The sequence below is a fragment of the Prionailurus viverrinus genome, chromosome B4 (assembly GCF_022837055.1).
Source record: "Prionailurus viverrinus isolate Anna chromosome B4, UM_Priviv_1.0, whole genome shotgun sequence".
NCBI lineage: Eukaryota > Metazoa > Chordata > Mammalia > Carnivora > Felidae > Prionailurus > Prionailurus viverrinus.
Window position 1 is genome coordinate 29,379,426 of NC_062567.1, and position 14,637 is coordinate 29,394,062.

Consider the following 14,637-nt stretch of genomic DNA (forward strand, 5'->3'; position numbering starts at 1 on the left):
CTTAGCTTTCCTCCTTATATCTGCTTCTTCAAAACACATTGCTTCTTTCTTCTGTGTTCAGTTCCTTTCTTCATGAGATATATCTCTTCATGTTTCAAGGTTAGTAAAGTGGATCCAAGAAAGGGTAAACTTCTGGGACTTATTCTTTTAAAACTATAGCAGTCAGCCTAGTCATTATGGTGCCCAAAGTGTCAGCCAGCATGATTTTTCTTTGTGTAGTTTTGGAGTTCTGTCTGCAAATACCACACAAAATGTTACGGTATCATTTTTCCTAAATGATTTAAATATAGTATGAATTTAGTTAGTAATTACTCTTTTTTGAAACATTCAGAATCTAGTGAATTATCATTTTGAAACTGACATAAGCAGAGATTAAATTTTTGTCACTTCCGTTCACCCAGTCCAAATTTTTATCTTCTAAAATTTCTGATGTTTCCGCAGTGTATCACATAAAGTTAGTCCGCTGTCAGCAGGGACTGACTATTTTATTATTCTCTGTCTATACCACAGCTTTGTGGTTCTGTGGGAAAGGAGTTCTGCTAGACAAAATACCAAAGTTATCTCTTTGGCATGCTCATATAACTTACAAAGAGCAGGGCAAAGGATGTTTCATTTTGTTGATCAATTAGAATAAAATAAACAGAAACTAAGAATGAAAACTCTAGTTTTGTAATAACAGTTATAATTTTTTTCAGAAATCATGGAATATTAGTGATGATAATTATGTAATATTATTTTCTTATTGATTCTTTGAATCTGTGCCAAATCCTATGTTTCTATGATTGATTTATTATCTTGAAGAAAAAACTTAAACTATGATGACAAAACAAAAAATTTTAAAAATATAGTTTTTCACTTAAGTGTCAATTTGCAGTTTTAAGAATTCTATGCTTTTCTTTCCCAGTCTCTTATTCTTGTGTGAATACGTGTACAGTTCCACTGTAGAACACATACACACACACCCTCACACACACAAACACCATTGTTCACTAGATAGAAAACCATTTTCCTACAAGGATAAAATAGGTGTGCACTGGGGTGCCTGGGTGGCTCAGTTGGTTAAGTGTCTGACTTAGCTCAGGTTGTGATCTCACGGTTCGTGAGTTTGATCCTTACATTGGGCACTCTGCTGTCAGTGCAGATCCTGCTAGGGATCCTGTCTCCCTCTCTCTCTGCCCCTCCCCCACTTATGCTCTCTCTCAAAAATAAATAAACGTTTAAAAAATAAACAGGTGTGTACTGCTCATCTACACTATGACTCATCATCATTCTACATTTTGAGAGACTGTCTAATCTCTGAGAAAATGTTAGCCTCTTAGATTTTTTGGTTTGACATCACGCAACTATTGGATTAAGATGGGGTGTGTACAGTGATTTCCATTAAGCTTCTTGATTGAGAGGTGTGTGGGGGGTTGTTATTTAAATTATGACATTTAGAGCATCACATACCCTTTGTTAAGTGTGGAATTCTTCCTTGGTGAAATAATATTGTAACCGATGCAGGTGTAAAATATTTTGCTGCTAACATTAAAATTTTTCTTCCAATTCACTGAACAATGCAGTACACTAGATAAAATAATTGGCTTAAACTCAGAAAAATATTAAAACATTTCACAAATTTATTATATGATGACTGTTACTTACTGGCAGCAACGGAAAGCAAAACAACTGGTCTGACACAAATAATCTGGAAAGTAAAGTCAAGAATCTGTAATTTGCCAGAACGTTTCCCATATGTCACTGAAATATTAACATATACATAAAACTTTCCTTATTTGATAAATTAATTTTCTATTAAATATTTGGATATTATAGTGAGAATTCTGTAAATATTTAACTTTGAGTTCACTCAATTTTCCTTAAAGTGAATGACATTATTCTGTAGCCACATTTTTAGTCCATTCAATGCTGTTTAATGTTTATTCCAACTCTACCACTAAAAGTTTCAATTAATACTGACATGTTAGTTTCTGAGAGCGTGTTTATTCTAAAAGGTCTAATTTTTTATTGAGCAAAGATGATTTATTTGCTTGATTTTGGTAGGCACTGCTTTCATATTTAGAAGCCTATTTCATCTAATAAGATGTTAAGAGTGCTGACTTATACATGTAGACAATATTGATTCTGGTGTTCTTCTCTGAACTCCTTTCATTATCTCTTATACTGTATTATTGACATATAGCTATTTGTGTGTGATAACTTGCAGCTCTAATTCCCTTCACTTCTTTTTACCTCCTCCTGGGTTTATTTACATGCAGCATTGCTGCTAATTAGCTTCAGGGAGGGAGGAGGGAGATTTCTGTACATCTCTTCGTTGTGGCCCCATGAAAAGCCAGTCCCTGTACCTGGGAGGAACTCCATCTTTCACTCATTACCTTCAGTAAACAGAGCCTGTCCCTCCAGTGACCAACTGCTGTGTTCACAGCTTCCAGTGAGGAACTGAGCAATTTGCCAAATTAATTTTCCCCCCTTCAAGGTAGTTCTCGGTGGGTAATGCCTATGCATATGCACTCTTAACTGGATGTCTTCTTATAAGTATGCTTTCCAAGATGGAAAAGTTGGAGATGTAAAAGGAACATCTTTTCTGTCCCTTGTGACTGATTTTTCTAGATTATTGAAAATTGTATTTTTGTGGTTACATTGTAGAAATGTTTTTGAAGAGCCTTGGTCAATTTTGAATTGGTTTGTTTATACTGAGGGTTTTTATCTGGTCACTGCATGGTAATGAAGAAGACAATAGGTTCTGACAATGTTTTTTCATAGGTATTTTGTGCTGGGGGAAGGGCTGACAGCCTTACATGCTGCCATGTTCTCACTCACAACTTTTGAGTTTCTTTCTGTCTAGACAGAGTACCCATAGCTGTAACATCTAGGCATTCCTATTTAATTATTTTTCCCCCCAGCAAAAGCCACGCTGAATTTTTCCAGAAGTCAGAATTGACTAGGTGAGATTCTGTGTCTACATGAGCTTCCTGGAAAGGTTAACACACTTTCCTTCTTGAAATCTCTTTAGGGCAGACCGAGGAATTTTTACTCAGACTTCTTTCCACATACAACATCAATAAATATGGAAATTAAAGCTTCAAATCTCACTTCTGATGAAACAATATGCTGTCTAAATTCAGTTAATTGCAAGGTACTTAGTGTTGAAAAACAAAGATATGCTAATCTTATTAAAATGTGCCTAGTTAAATTTAGCTATAAATTCCATTCAGGGACCCCTGCTTTATACATTGTTCCAAGTCAGAATGTCTGGAAAGAAAACCACCCACTGTGCAGGATACAGAGTTACTAATTTGGAAAGGTGAAAAGTTTAATTATGAGTCTATTTTCTGGGGAAAAAGTGAAACAAGGCTGAATTCTTAATTTTTTTTGTTTGTTTAGATTAAACCATCTGAAGGACTCTTTCACATTGTTTACATTCATATTACTCCAACAGTAAGAAAAGCTTTTAACATTTTTCTCTGTTTCATTTGAATTGAGGTTGTTTTTAATATATACAAATGAGGGAAAGAGTCTTAACTGAAGTAGAGTTCAACACTGTTTAGACAGATTTGAACAATTTTTAATTTTCCAGACAAAGTGTATAGCAGGTTAAAACCTAACTAGGCATTAAGAGACCAGAGTTTCAATCCTGACATTTTTGCCCATCTTGGTAGGCAAGATTGTAGGCATTACAGAGCCTTTCTATATTTCAGTTTCTTTATATAATCTGGGATAAAACAATGATGTATTTAAAAACAACTTTTATTTTTATTTATTATAAAATAAAATATATGTTCTTTATAGAATACTTATAACACTTATAAAATTGGTATATACGTATACATACATATATATTTACATACACACATGCACTCTACTATCCATAATCCAATCACTCAGATGTAACTCTATTCAATGTTGGTTACATTCCTAGCCACATAGCCATTCATCCATGCACACCTGCATGCATGCATGCATCTGACCATCCATTAGCAAATAAAAGATCATACAGTAGCTATTTTTTATAAACATCTATATTCAATTGCTTTATGATGACTATATTTTCATATTATTAGATATTCTTTGAAAATATGATATTAATTTTTTTAAAAACCACCCATATGTTATTGAACTAGGACAATATTGTTGGGTGTTTGGTTTGTCTCATTTTGCTTTGCAAGGATCCTGCAGGGAAAATCTCCATGTGATATATTCTTATGCACATCTATGGTTATTTACAACCTGATTTACAATCTGATTATTTACAATCTGATTGTGGCGCTCCTTTTGCCCCTCAAGTCAAATCATGGTCTGATATACAGAGACCTCTAACATTCATTAGAGGTCCCCTGCCAACATTTGCTGTTGGTAGCTTCCTTGCCCACTGGCTTCAGTTACACAAACCCACTGTCGTTTCCAGAACTCACAGTGTGTCTCTTGTCGGGAATTAATTTTTTCATCTCACCAATCTGGCTAACTTAAATTTATCCTCCAAATTTAAATTCGTGCATCATTTCCTTTTGGAATTGCATCCTGAGCCCCATTTCTCCCACTGCACATTGTTGAGCAGTGCCTCCTCTGTACTTGGCCACTGGGATTCCATTCATCTTCTATTATAGCACTTACACTCCATCAAAATGGCAGAGCTTCCTGTGTACTTCCCTTCCTGGATGGTGAGGGTGGAAGTTATGCTTTGTGCATTGCTGTATTTCCAGCAGGTGGCACAGTAATAGGCACATATTTGATGCACAATAAACATTGGTTGAATGAAAAAATTAATGAATATTCCATTACATTTCTTGTGTGGGTTAGACACGATTCAGTTAATGAAGGAGAGGAACATACTTGGGAGAGAAAAGGAAGTAATAGGAAATCCTATACTAGGTTTCTGGATATCTGGATAGAATACTATGTTCAAAAGTTTGTCAAATAATAAACATAAGTATTATAATGTATTATGCAAGAAAGTGTATTGAATACATTAGAAACCTGGGTGGGGTAGGGGCATAGTTTCGGAATATATCAAGCATACCTTTGTACCACTATCTCCATTTTATCCCAGCTGCTACTACAATGACCAGTTCTCTGCAAGCTCCAACCAGTTTTGTGCAGGTGTAATCTGATGGTGTAATCACCTCAATATATGACAGTTCCTGTCTCTACTAGTCTTAGAGCTTCCCTGAGTGGGATGCCTAACCATGAGAACTGGCTCAACACTCAAGCATAAGCAACTAAGAGTGTGAGTGTGTGTTGGGGGTGGGGAGGAGTTAATGGGGAGTTTTGCCTGAGGTGCCACCCTTGACCAACAAGGGCAAAAGCCAATGAATAAGCTTTTCCCCTTTACCTCCCCCAGGCAGGCAGTTATGACATGCATCTCAATGAGACTCCTCAGAAGGTCCTGGCAGGATTCAGCACCAGTTGCCTGCAGCAGTGGCCAATTCAATTACACATCCCTACAGCTGCTATCCCTTTGGCCCTGTTTCATCCTTCCTAATCCTTCCCTTCTGTGTCTTGGGGTCACTTCCCAATTAAACTACCTGCACACAAGCCTTTGTCTCAAGCTCAGCTCTCAGGGATATCCAGTCTAACAAGGACCTTTACAGTTTCAGGCTTAAAACTATAGGGAGGTCTCATGCTCTTGTACTCCAGAAAACTACAATTTTCAAGAAGAATGAGATTCTTTAAAAGTATGGAAAATAATTTGGTTGTAATGTGTTTATTTCTCCCTTTTTGAAGACCCAGAATTTATGGATTTTTTATAATGCCTTCAGAAAATAAGAATTATTTTTCTTGCCTCTGAGAATATACCTAAATACTGTATAAGTTTAATACTGAGGGATTCAGCTCTTGATATCTTTCCTTGGTTTTATTAATTAACCATATATTGATACTATTATGCTTGTGGTAATTGGCATCCTTTTTTTCTGAGCTGTTTATTTTAGGAAAGTCTTATTTGACTATATCAATTCTAATTGAAATCCTTTGCTTAAAGAGGGAATATTAGTGAGTTTACTTAAAATCAAAATGGTTAGGCATCTAGGTGCTATAGTGATCCCATTCACTTACCACAGTAAATTCTTATATGGCAGGCATTATGTCATGTACTCAGGTTACAATAGAAGTTTGAAGTGGTTCCTGCTCTTAAGGTGCTGGCAGGTTGGAGAGAGACCTCCTTGTAATAAGCAAATGCGATGGAGTCCTGTGGGTCCCATGCCAGAGCAGAGCACTGCCTAACCAGAGAGAGTGGAGGATTTTACTGGGAGTAGAAAGTGGGAGGGGGAGTAGTTCATGAAAGCTTCATAGAAATGGTAACATTTGGGTCTCATCTTAAAAGCGATGCCAGGGACTCTGAGTAGGGAAGGTCAATCCAGGAGGAGGGGGACAGTATAAACAAAAACAGAAGCACCTGGGAGGTGGTGGGAGATAATATGACTTGGATTTTATTATGTAGGCACTGGGAGCCACTGAAAAGAATTAGGCAGGAGGATGATTTGACCAGCAACGTGGCTTATTATAGGCGAGAACAGAGACAGGAGCATTAATTTCAAGACTTGGCAGAAATTAAGATGAAAAGCACTGAAGTCCTGGGTCAAGACATCATCGGAGGAAATGGAAAGAAGGGCTTGTGTGGGAGTAATGTATTTAGGGAGTTAGTATTTCGGGCCTCCCATTGGTTGGGAGCAGTGAGTCAGTCTGCTTTGCTGAGTCTTAGGAGAATTTATTGGTCTTATAGTGCCCTAATGGGCATTAGCCCCTGGGAACGGGGGATGTAAGGCCCTAGGCTCATCTATAAAATTTTCACAAATTTTTATATCAGCTTTGTCCTTTGTTCATGTTTTTTTGTTGTTTAAAAAATTTTTTTTAATTGTTTATTTTTGAGAGAGAGGCAGAGTGTGAGTGCAGAAGGGCAGAGAGAGAGAGAGAGAGAGAGAGACAGAATCTGAAGCATGCTCCAGGCTCTGAGCTGTCAGCGCAGAGCCTGATGTGGTGCTGGAACTCACCAACTGGGAGATCATGATCTGAGCCCAAGTAGATGGCTCAACTGACTGAGCCACCCAGGTGCTCCATCCTTATTCATGTTTGATTACCTGTTCCCAGGTTGGCAAACTTCATGCAACCCTCCATCTTTATAACAAGCGATGAGATACAGGGAGTGAACTTATAGATATAACTTTTGCACACATTTCAGAGATGTTTTTCTTAAAAGTCTCATACCGGAATCCTACTCCTTTGGAAGTGGTACCACTCAGTTCTGACCATAGACCCAGAGACAGTGGATAGCTGGACCTGGGGGATTCTAATATCATGGTTTTAATGATCTTTCTTCTGTTTTTCTTAATGACCAACATGATTACATTTAAACAGCAGCAAACCTCCATAAACCATAATACAAATAGAGAGCAAGTAAAGGCAAATGTTTTCAAGTGAAAAGGGGAAAGAATAAACTATATTCACATCTGTATATGACTACACACTTATAGAAGATACATGCTAATATTTTTTCTGAATACATTCTGATTATTTTCAGAAAAATTGAATTTTTAAAATAGTACATGCATTGAAACAATTTAAAATTGATTCTTTAGGGAAAGCATTTGTTCAAGTAAATATAGTGTAACTGAGTCTAATACAAAATTATAAGCTCTTAGAATGCAGTAATAATAATAATAGTTTACCACTTGTATAAAAAAGTAAAGTATATGCTAATATATATGTATGCATGTGTGTGAGCTTTGTACACACAACACACACTGACAGATACATTACATCTATCTTTTAATATATATATATATGAATATGATGTGTCTGTATAGCAAACAATGTAACAAAATAAATTCACAGATAACAACATTCAGTGGATATCTGTAATGATAAACCAAGTCATAGTACAAAGTAAAATTGACCACTATAATAAATTGATTACATAAATAATCCCAAATTTTCACTGCTTCCTGTATCCATACAGGATATGGTCTTGCAGCTACTTCCATTGATCTTGCAGCTACTTCCATTGAAGGATGAACTATATCTTCCCATCCTAAATCTGGCCTACTTTGTGAATCATACTGGCCAACAGATTGCGGCAGAAGTGACCATGTGCCGCTTCTGGCCCCAAGAAGACTTGTCCATTTTTGCTAGGTCTCCTCGAACCCTGTCACTGCAATGACAGCAAGTCTGGGACAGTCCACTGGAAGATGAGAAAGTACATGGAGGACAGCTGAGTTTTCCCCACCTGAGACTATCCTAAAATAGCCAGCTCCTGGTCAACCCACCTATGAAATACAGACTTTTGAGTGACCCACCAGAATCACCCAGTGAACCTAGAGACTTGTGAGCAAAAGATAAATGTTTTTTGTTGTAACCATTGATGATTTGTTTTTGTTATGCAGCATTACTATGGTGATAGATAAATGAAAAAAATACATTCTTAGATGTATAGATGCATATATAATAATAAAATTGGTATAAAGCAAGTAGCAAAAACAGTAAATTGGAATGAATTTCAAGATATGGAGACTAATATTTTAATATAAGTCAGTACAAGCAAACAACAACAAAAATGAATTTCAAGGAATGTTAGCCTCATGGATGCCCTAACACATAGTAACTGAATAATAGGTCTACTAGCAGTAGGAAAGTATGATTTAATTTAAATAATAGAAACTAGAATTTTTGTTAACATTATAGCTAATGAAAGTGCAAAAATACAAAAACACTTTTTAAAATTTCTCTACCTTCTCAAAATTTAGAGAATCATCATTTTGAATTATCACTCTTCCATGTGATTTACTTAATCAATGGTATTAACTGCAGTACAAACAATTGCTTTTATTTTCCAACAGTAAATCATTACTATTTTGAAACACTCATGTATAGACATATGATGTGTGATCTTTTATTACCAACCTTCTTAAAATCTTAGAATCCTGGAGGAGGCAGTATGCTCCCAGACACTTAAGATGGGAAAAAAGCACATGTAAGGAAAAGTAAATATAAGGGAAACTGAAGAAGAACCATCAGAGATACAAGAGGAGATCCAGAAAAGACAGCCAAAGGAAAATACAATTTGTAGAAAAGAGTAGTCGGCAGGGTTAAATGTTGCTGAAAGGTTCAGATGATACAAAAAAGTATCAATTCAATTTGACAACATGCCATTAGTGATCTTAGAGTAGTTTAGTCAGATAAGCTGCAGGAAAAAAATGCACTGCAGGTAGACCATCCCTGTGAAGAAGTTGGCTACCAAAAAATGAGAAGAAGGGTTGTATCTAAAAGGAGATACAGGATCAACTATGTTTCTTTTTTTATGATGAAAATATTTTAAGAATATTTCAAATAAATAGTGAAGGAGTCAGTACACAGATAAGCATAGCAAGAATAAGGAAATGATCACATTAAAAGAAGAGAGTGCTGTGGATAGAGTGATTTATTGCAATTTAAGATTCAGAGATGATTCAGGTATGGGAGGCTGAGAAAAGACTGATCACAAGAGGGGTTGCTGACAGAGATTTAGGAACTTTGAAGAGTGTTGACTGGGTTTTTGACATGGATATTGAAGGATATTTTCACTGGGTATAGAATTATAAGTTGATAATATTTTTCTTTAAGCACATTAAATGTCATCCCATTGTGTTATACAGTTGACATTTGAACAACACAGGTTGGAACTGTGAGGTCCACTCATACATGGATTTTTAAGAACACAGTAAAGCACTGTTAATATATTTTCTTTTCCTTATGATTTTCTTAATGTCATTTTATTTAGCTAACTTTATTGTTTTTTTATGAAATTTATTGTCAAATTGGTTTCCATACAACACCCAGTGCTCATCCCAAAAGGTGCCCTCCTCAATACCCATCACCCATCCTCCCCTCCCTCCCACCCCCCCCATCAACCCTCAGTTTGTTCTCGGTTTTTAAGAGTCTCTTATGCTTTGGCTCTCTCCCACTCTAACCTCTTTTTTTTTTCCTTCCCCTCCCCTATGGGTTTCTGTTAAGTTTCTCAGGATCCACATAAGAGTGAAAACATATGGAATCTTTCTCTGTATGACTTATTTCACTTAGCATAACACTCCAGTTCTATCCACATTGCTACAAAAGGCCTTATTTCATTCTTTCTCATTGCCACATAGTACTCCATTGTGTATATAAACCACAATTTCTTTATCCATTCATCAGTTGATGGACATTTAGGCTCTTTCCATAACTTGGCTATTGTTGAGAGTGCTGCTATAAACATTGGGGTACAAGTGCCCCTATGCATCAGTACTCCTGTATCCCTTGGGTAAATTCCAAGCAGTGCTACTGCTGTGTCATAGGGTAGGTCTATTTTTAATTTTTTAGAGGAACCTCCACACTGTTTTCCAGAGTGGCTGCACCAATTTGCATTCCCACCAACAGTGCAAGAGGGTTCTCGTTTCTCCACATCCTCGCCAGCATCAATAGTCTCCTGATTTGTTCATTTTGGCCACTCTGACTGGCGTGAGGTGGTATCTGAGTGTGGTTTTGGTTTGTATTTCCTTGAGGAGGAGCGACATTGAGCATCTTTTCATGTGCCTATAGACCATCCGGATGTCTTCTTTAGAGAAGTGTCTATTCATGTTTTCTGCCCATTTCTTCACTGGGTTATTTGTTTTTCGGGTGTGGAGTTTGGTGAGCTCTTTATAGATTTTGGATACTAGCCCTTTGTCCGATATGCCATTTGCAAATATCTTTTCCCATTCCGTTGGTTGCCTTTTAGTTTTGTTGGTTGTTTCCTTTGCTGTGCAGAAGCTTTTATCTTCATAAGGTCCCAATAGTTCATTTTTGCTTTTAATTCCCTTGCCTTTGGGGATGTGTCAAATAAGAAATTGCTACGGCTGAGGTCAGAGAGGTCTTTTCCTGCTTTCTCCTCTAGGGTTTTGATGGTTTCCTGTCTCACATTCAGGTCCTTTATCCATTTTGAGTTTATTTTTGTGAATGGTGTGAGAAAGTGGTCTAGTTTCAATCTTCTGCATGTTGCTGTCCAGTTCTCCCAGCACCATTTGTTAAAGAGACTGTCTTTTTTCCATTGGATATTCTTTCCTGCTTTGTCAAAGATGAGTTGGCCATACGTTTGTGGGTCTAGTTCTGGGGTTTCTGTTCTATTCCATTGGTCTATGTGTCTGTTTTTGTGCCAATACCATGCTGTCTTGATGATGACAGCTTTGTAGTAGAGGCTAAAGCCTGGGATTGTGATGCCTCCTGCGTTGGTCTTCTTCAAAATTACTTTGACTATTTGGGGCCTTTTGTGGTTCCATATGAATTTTAGGATTGCTTGTTCTAGTTTCGAGAAGAATGCTGGTGCAATTTTGATTGGGATTGCATTGAATGTGTAGATAGCTTTGGGTAGTATTGACATTTTGACAATATTTATTCTTCCAATCCATGAGCACGGAATGTTTTTCCATTTCTTTATATCTTCTTCAATTTCCTTCATAAGCTTTCTATAGTTTTCAGCATACAGATCTTTTACATCTTTGGTTACATTTATTCCTAGGTATTTTATGCTTCTTGGTGCAATTGTGAATGGGATCAGTTTCTTTATTTGTCTTTCTGTCACTTCATTATTAGTGTATAAGAATGCAACTGATTTCTGTACATTGATTTTGTATCCTGCAACTTTGCTTAATTCATGTATCAGTTCTAGCGGACTTCTGGTGGAGTCTTCTGGTGGATTTTCCATGTATAATATCATGCCATCTGCAAAAAGTGAAAGCTTGACTTCATCTTTGCCAATTTTGATGCCTTTATGTTAAACAACAGTGGTGAGAGTGGATATCCCTGTCGTGTTCCTGATCTCAGGGAAAGAGCTCTCAGTTTTTCCCCATTGAGGATGATGTTAACTGTGGGCTTTTCATAAATGACTTTTATGATCTTTAAGTATGTTCCTTCTATCCTGACTTTCTTGAGGGTTTTTATTAAGAAAGGTTGCTGAATTTTGTCAAAGGCCTTTTCTGCATCGATTGTCAGGATCATAGGGTTCTTATCTTTTCTTTTATTAATGTGATGCATCACATTGATTGATTTGCGAATGTTGAACCAGCCCTGCATCCCAGGAATGAATCCCACTTGGTCATGGTAAATAATTCTTTTTACATGCTGTTGAATTCGATTTTCTAGTATCTTATGGAGAATTTTTGCATCCATATTCATCAGGGATATTGGCCTGTAGTTCTCTTTTTTTACTGGGTCTCTGTCTGGTTTAGGAATCAAAGTTATACTGGCTTCATAGAATGAGTCTGGAAGTTTTCCTTCCTTTTCTATTTTTTGCAATAGCTTGAGAAGGATAGGTATTATCTCTGCTTTAAACGTCTGGTAGAACTCCCCTGGGAAGCCATCTGGTCCTGGACTCTTATTTGTTGGGAGATTTTTGATAACCGATTCAATTTCTTTGCTGGTAATGGGTCTGTTAAAGCTTTCTATTTCCTCCTGATTGAGTTTTGGAAGTGTGTGGGTGTTTAGGAATTTGTCCATTTCTTCCAGGTTGTCCAGTTTGTTGGCATATAATTTTTCATAGTATTCCCTGATAATTGCTTGTATCTCTGAGGGATTGGTTGTAATGATTCCATTTTCATTCATGATTTTATCTATTTGGGTCATCTCCCTTTTCTTTTTGAGAAGCCTGGCTAGAGGTTTATCCATTTCATTTTTTCAAAAAACCAACCCTTGGTTTCGTTTATCTGCTCTACACTTTCTTTAGATTCTATATTGTTCATTTCTGCTCTGATCTTTATTATTTCTCTTCTTCTGCTGGGTTTGGGGTGTCTTTGCTGTTCTGCTTCTATTTCCTTTAGGTGTGCTGTTAGAGTTTGTATTTGGGATTTTTCTTGTTTCTTGAGATAGGCCTGGATTGCAATGTATTTTCCTCTCAGGACTGCCTTCACTGCATCCCAAAGCATTTGGATTGTTGTATTTTCATTTTCATTTGTTTCCATATATTTTTTAATTTCTGCTCTAATTGCCTGGTTGACCCATTCATTCTTTAGTAGGGTGTTCTTTAACCTCCATGCTTTTAGAGGTTTTCCGGACTTTTTCCTGTGGTTGATTTCAAGCTTCATAGCATTGTGGTCTGAAAGTATTCATGGTATGATCTCAATTCTTGTATACTTATGAAGGGCTGTTTTGTGACCCAGTATGTGATCTATCTTGGAGAATGTTCCATGTGCACTCGAGAAGAAAGTATATTCTGTTGCTTTGGGATTCAGACTTCTAAATATATCTGTCAAGTCCATCTGATCCAATGTCTCATTCAGGGCCCTTGTTTCTTTATTGACCGTGTGTCTAGATGATCTATCCATTTCTGTAAGTGGAGTGTTAAAGTCCCCTGCAATTACCACATTCTTATCAATAAGGTTGCTTATGTTTGTGAGTAATTGTCTTATATATTTGGGGGCTCCTGTATTTGGTGCATAGACATTTATAATTGTTAGCTCTTCCTGATGGATAGACCCTGTGATTATTATATAATGCCCTTCTTCATCTCTTGTTACAGCCTTTAATTTAAAGTCTCGTTTGTCTGATATAAGTATGGCTACTCCAGCTTTCTTTTGACTTCCAGTGGCATGATAAATAGTTCTCCATCCCCTCACTCTCAATCTGAAGGTGTCCTCAGGTCTAAAATGAGTCTCTTGTAGACAGCAAATAAGTGGGTCTTGTTTTTTTATCCATTCTGATACCCCATGTCTTTTGGTTGGTGCATTTAGTCCATTTACATTCAGTGTTATTATAGAAAGATATGGGTTTAGAATCATTGTGATGTCATAGGTTTCATGCTTGTAGCGATGTCTCTGGTACTTTGTCTCACAGGATCCCCCTTAGGATCTCTTGTAGGGCTGGTTTAGTGGTGACAAATTCCTTCAGTTTTTGTTTGTTTGGGAAGACCTTTATCTCTCCTTCTATTCTAAATGACAGACTTGCTGGATAAAGGATTCTCGGCTGCATATTTTTTCTGTTCGTCACATTGAAGATTTCCTGCCATTCCTTTCTGGCCTGCCAAGTTTCAGTCAAAGTCAGAGTCAACGTCAGAGATCAGAGATCAGAGTCAGAGATCAGTCACGAGTCTTATAGGTCTCCCTTTATATGTTAGACCATGTTTCTCTAGCTGCTTTCACAATTTTCTCTTTATCCTGTTTTTGCCAGTTTTACTATGATATGTCATGCAGAAGACTGATTCAAGTTACGTCTGAAGGGAGTTCTCTGTGCTCTTGGATTTCAATGCCTGTTTCCTTCCCCAGATCAGGGAAATTCGCAGCTATTGTTTCTTCGAGTATACCTTCAGCACCTTTCCCTCTCTCTTCCTCCTCTGGAATACCAATTATGTGTATATTATTTCTTTTTAATGCATCACTTAGTTCTCTAATTTTCCCCTCATACTCCTGGATTTTTGTTAATCTCTCTTTTTCTCATCTTCTTCTTTTTCCATAATTTTATCTTCTAGTTCACCTATTCTCTCCTCTGCCTCTTTAATCCGAGCTGTAGTTGTCTCCATTTTATTTTGCAGTTCATTGATAGCCTTTTTTAGCTCCTCCTGGCTGTTCCTTAGTCCCTTGATTTCTGTAGCAAGAGATTCTCTGCTGTACTTTATACTGTTTTCAAGCCCAGCGATTAATTTTATGACTATTATTCTAAATTTAC